At 35.3% G+C, this 6,102-nt stretch overlaps 1 protein-coding gene across 1 annotated transcript in view; it reads left to right on the top strand.

Moving 5' to 3' along the window:
* The window catches only part of LOC107690118 (TRIO and F-actin-binding protein-like), a 23,074-nt gene that overhangs the window by 606 nt on the left and 16,366 nt on the right, over window positions 1-6,102 (top strand).

Raw genomic sequence — 6,102 nt, 5'->3', positions numbered from 1 at the left:
TGTGTGTGTGTGTGTGTGTGTGTGTGTGTGTGTGTGTGGTTCGTGAGCAAACAACTTGTTGTTTTTATATGTGTGTGTTTCTGCGCGCGCGCGACACACCCCACATGATGTAAATACACACCAACCAGTGGAGCTCAGATTAATAACTTGCAGTTAAATACATTGATTGTCTGTCCTGCATCCTGGTTTACACCTATTTTTTATGCGCATTTTGGAATATTGCATAAAAAAACGCTGGATGGTTGTGCGTAAATGCACATAAATTCTAAAATTCAATTCGATTTAAAAATTAAGTTCAAATTCTAAAAATGTGCATAAGTAACAAATGAGTAGGATAAACTTTTTTTTTTTATCCAGATGCTTTCCAGATCAAGAGGTCTTTGAACAGACATCTCTCTGGGACTTGATATGGAAAGCATCTGCTGTGTACAGACGTCTGTAAGATGTCAGTTTTACATGCATTCTAAATCATAAGCATCTTAAAGACATCTAATATACGTCTATTTGACATCTGATGAGCAAACACTCTAAAAAATACGTCTTGCAGATGTCAAATAGACGTCTCTGTGATGTATGTGTGCTATCAGGCTACTGAATCATGAGGAATCATTTGATAGTATATTCATACAGTAGCTTTTATTGAAACTCGGCTGCTCGATTGACTCATTCTGAGTTCGTCATATTTCTGCATGATCGCATGAACCCCAATGCCTGCTGGGTAATCAGAAACATGGCCTGTCCAGACACATGCTGCTATTACTAAACTACACAAGAGCTAATGATCAGAGTAAACCGTGGTAAAGCGCACAGTACCCAACCCATCACCAGTGACTATCCTATACTGTCTACTATAATATAGTTAATATTGATCTATTCTTGGTTTTGTATATAATGCATCTATTATTTTGGCCTGAAAATGTTAATATGTGGCAATTCGCTTAAAAAAAAAAAGTTTCCCAGGTTTGAAATGTACTGTAATTTCTTAAGTAGTTCTATTGACATGTAATTGTTTATATAAAATATTTAATTCAAACGTGCAATAATTTCTATTCATATCTCTTTTTTTAAAAACCTATGTCATAATAAGATATCTTACGTTTGTGTTAAAACATACATTAATTTATTTTCATGCTTTTATTAACAATGTCAAAAATAAAGGCAGAATTCAAATCTAAATGTACAACTTTCTTGGCTTATAGATTCTAACCTTTTATATGAACTTTTACCTTTTAACACCACCATTGCACAGATAGATAGATAGATAGATAGATAGATGATAGTCAGATAGATGATAGAGATGATAGATGATAGTCAGATAGATAGATAGATAGATAGATGATAGTCAGATAGATAGATAGATAGATAGTCAGATAGATAGATAGTCAGTCAGATAGATAGATAGATAGATAGTCAGTCAAATAGATAGATAGTCAGACAGATAGATAGAAAGATAGTCAGTCAGTCAGATAGATAGATAGATAGAGAGAGCGAGAGATAGTCGGATATATAGATAGATACATAGAGAGAGATAGTCGGATAGATAGATAGATAGATAGATGGAGAGAGATAGTCGGATAGATAGATGGAGAGAGATAGTCGGATAGATAGATAGATAGAGAGAGATAGTCGGATAGATAGATAGATAGATAGTCGGATAGACAGATAGATAGATAGATAGTCAGTCAGATAGATAGAAAGATAGTCAGTCAGATAGATAGATAGATAGTCAGATAGATAGAAAGATAGTCAGATAGATAGATGAGAGAGAGAGAGAGATAGTCAGATAGATAGATATAGAGAGAGATAGTCAGATAGATAGTCAGTCAGTCAGATAGATAGAGAGATAGTCAGATAGATAGTCAGTCAGTCAGATAGATAGATAGTCAGATAGATAGATAGATAGATAGATAGAAAGAGAGAGATAGTCGGATAGTCAGTCAGATAGATAGATAGTCAGTCAGATAGATAGATAGATAGATAGATAGATAGATAGTCAGTCTAGTCAGATAGATAGATATAGAGAGAGATAGTCAGATAGATAGTCAGTCAGTCAGATAGATAGAGAGATAGTCAGATAGATAGTCAGTCAGTCAGATAGATAGATAGTCAGATAGATAGATAGATAGATAGATAGAAAGAGAGAGATAGTCGGATAGATAGACAGACAGACAGACAGACAGATAGATAGATAGATAGATAGAAAGAGAGAGATAGTCGGATAGATAGACAGACAGACGGACAGATAGATAGATAGATAGACAGACAGATAGACAGATAAATAGATAGTCAGTCAGATAGATAGTCAGATAGATAGATAGAGAGATAGATAGTCAGTCAGTCAGTCAGTCAGTCAAATAGACAGATAGATAGATAGATAGAAAGAGAGAGATAGTCGGATAGATAGACAGACATACAGACAGACAGATAGATAGATAGATAGATAGACAGATAAATAGATAGTCAGTCAGTCAGTCAGTCAGATAGATAGAAAGATAGTCAGTCAGATAGATAGAGAGATAAGTCAGATAGATAGATAGATAGATGGAGAGAGAGAGAGAGAGAGAGATAGTCGGATAGATAGATACAGAGAGAGAGAGAGAGATAGATAGATAGTCAGTCAGATAGATAGAGAGATAGATAGATAGATAGTCAGTCAGATAGATAGATAGAAATAGTCAGATAAATAGATAAGTCAGATAGATAGAAAGATAGTCAGTCAGATAGATAATTAGAGAGATAGATAGATAGATAGATAGTCAGATAGATAAATAGAGAGATAGATAGATAGTCAGATAGAGAGAGAGAGATAGAAATAGTCAGATAAATAGATAAGTCAGATAGAAAGATAGATAGTCAGAGAGAGAGAGAGAGAGAGAGAGAGAGAGAGAGAGAGAGAGAGAGAGAGAGAGAGAGAGAGAGAGAGAGAGAGAGAGAGAGAGAGAGAGAGAGAGAGAGAGAGAGAGAGAGAGAGAGAGAGAGAGAGAGAGAGAGAGAGAGAGAGAGAGAGAGAGAGAGAGAGAGAGAGAGAGAGAGAGAGAGAGAGAGAGAGAGAGAGAGAGAGAGAGAGAGAGAGAGAGAGAGAGAGAGAGAGAGAGAGAGAGAGAGAGAGAGAGAGAGAGAGAGAGAGAGAGAGAGAGAGAGAGAGAGAGAGAGAGAGAGAGAGAGAGAGAGAGAGAGAGAGAGAGAGAGAGAGAGAGAGAGAGAGAGAGAGAGAGAGAGAGAGAGAGAGAGAGAGAGAGAGAGAGAGAGAGAGAGATAGATAGATAGTCAGAGAGATAAATAGAGAGATAGATAAGTCAGATAGAAAGATAGATAGTCAGATAGAGAGAGATTAGGCTACTAATAACCTGTATAACTCATTAAGGAAACATCAGTTGCTAAAACTACTGTAATCCTATACAAAGAGGGAAGATGATGATGGTCAAATAAACTAAAATAAGGTAAAAGTAAAATGAAAAGGTCCTAATGGCTGTAGGAAACTAAAAGGAAAAATAGATAAAATGATTAGATAGATAGTCAGATAGAGAGAGAGAGAGAGAGAGAGAGAGATAGATAGTCAGATAGAGAGATAGAGAGATAGTCAGAGAGATAGAGAGATAGTCAGATAGAGAGATAGATAGATAGAGAGAGAGAGAGATAGATAGATAGATAGTCAGATAGAGAGCGAGAGATAGATAGAAATAGTCAGATAAATAGAGAAGTCAGATAGATAGAAGAGAGAGAGAGATAGAGAGATAGTCAGATAGAGAGAGAGAGAGAGATAGAGAGATAGATAGTCAGATAGAGAGAGAGAGAGATAGATAGATAGTCAGATAGATAGAGAGAGAGAGATAGAGAGATAGTCAGATAGAGAGAGAGATAGTCAGATAGAGAGATAGATAGAGAGAGAGAGAGATAGATAGTCAGATAGAGACAGATAGATAGATAGATAGTCAGTCAGATAGATAGATAGAAAGAGAGAGATAGTCGGATAGATAGACAGACAGACAGATAGATAGATAGACAGATAAATAGATAGTCAGTCAGTCAGTCAGTCAGTCAGATAGATAGAAAGATAGTTAGTCAGATAGATAGAGAGATAAGTCAGATAGATAGATAGATGGGGAGAGAGAGAGAGAGAGAGAGAGAGAGAGAGAGAGAGAGATAGTCGGATAGATAGATACAGAGAGAGAGAGATAGTCGGATAGATAGAGAGAGAGATAGATAGATAGAGAGATAGATAGTCAGTCAGATAGATAGAGAGATAGATAGAAAGATAGTCAGTCAGATAGATAGAGAGATAAGTCAGATAGATAGATAGATAGATAGATGGAGAGAGAGAGAGAGAGAGAGATAGTCGGATAGATAGAGAGAGAGATAGTCAGATAGATAGAGAGATAGATAGATAGTCAGTCAGATAGATAGATAGATATAGTCAGTCAGATAGATAGATAGATAGATAGAAATAGTCAGATAAATAGAAAGTCAGTCAGATAGATAATTAGAGAGATAGATAGATAGTCAGAGAGATAAATAGAGAGATAGATAGATAGACAGATAGCGAGAGATAGATAGATAGATAGATAGTCAGTCAGATAGATAGAAATAGTCAGATAAATAGATAAGTCAGATAGATAGAAAGATAGTCAGTCAGATAGATAATTAGAGAGATAGATAGATAGATAGTCAGAGAAATAAATAGAGAGATAGATAGTCAGATAGATAGTCAGATAGAGAGATAGATAGTCAGATAGAGAGAGAGATAGTCAGATAGAGAGAGAGATAGATAGTCAGATAGAGACAGATAGATAGATAGATAGTCAGTCAGATAGATAGATAGAAATAGTCAGATAAATAGATAAGTCAGATAGATAGAAAGATAGTCAGTCAGATAGATAATTAGAGAGATAGATAGATAGTCAGAGAGATAAATAGAGAGATAGATAAGTCAGATAGAAAGATAGATAGTCAGATAGAGAGAGAGAGAGATAGATAGATAGTCAGATAGATAGAGAGAGAGAGAGATAGAGAGATAGTCAGATAGAGAGAGAGATAGTCAGATAGAGAGATAGATAGAGAGAGAGAGAGATAGATAGTCAGATAGAGACAGATAGATAGATAGATAGTCAGTCAGATAGATAGAAATAGTCAGATAAATAGATAAGTCAGATAGATAGAAAGATAGTCAGTCAGATAGATAATTAGAGAGATAGATAGATAGATAGTCAGAGAAATAAATAGAGAGATAGATAGTCAGATAGATAGTCAGATAGAGAGATAGAGAGATAGTCAGAGAGATAGAGAGATAGTCAGATAGAGAGATAGATAGATAGAGAGAGAGAGAGAGAGATAGATAGATAGTCAGATAGAGAGATAGATAGTCAGATAGAGAGAGAGAGAGATAGATAGATAGTCAGATAGAGAGATAGTCAGATAGAGAGAGAGAGAGATAGATAGATAGTCAGATAGACAGAGAGAGATAGATAGATAGATAGTCAGATAGAGAGAGAGAGAGAGAGAGATAGATAGATAGATAGTCAGATAGAGAGATAGATAGTCAGATAGAGAGAGAGATAGTCAGATAGAGAGAGAGATAGATAGTCAGATAGAGAGGTAGACAGAAATAGACAGATAGATAGATAGTCAGATAGAGAGATGATGGGTAGAGAGATAGATAGATAGAAATAGATAGATAAATAGATAGAGAGATAGAGAGATAGAAATAGATAGAGAGATAGATAGATATATAGATAGAGATGAGAGAGATAGATAGATAGACAGACAGATAGATAGATAGTCAGTCAGATAGATAGAAAGATAGTCAGATAGATAATTAGAGAGAGATAGATAGTCAGAGAGATAATTAAAGAGATAGATATATAGAGATAAATAGAGAGATAGAGAGATAGATAGTCAGATAGAGAGAGAGAGAGTCAGATAGAGAGATAGTCAGATAGAGAGAGAGAGAGAGATAGAGAGATAGATAGTCAGATAGAGAGAGAGATAGAGAGATAGACAGAAATAGACAGAGAGATAGATAGATAGTCAGATAGAGAGATGATGGGTAGAGAGATAGATAGAAATAGATAGATAGATAGAAATAGATAGAGAGATAGATAGATA

Source organism: Sinocyclocheilus anshuiensis, unplaced genomic scaffold (genome assembly GCF_001515605.1).
Source record: "Sinocyclocheilus anshuiensis isolate Anshui unplaced genomic scaffold, SAMN03320099.WGS_v1.1 scaffold1649, whole genome shotgun sequence".
Lineage (NCBI taxonomy): Eukaryota > Metazoa > Chordata > Actinopteri > Cypriniformes > Cyprinidae > Sinocyclocheilus > Sinocyclocheilus anshuiensis.
The sequence above is the reverse complement of the archived record's forward strand: the minus strand, read 5'-3'. Positions and strand labels throughout refer to the sequence as shown.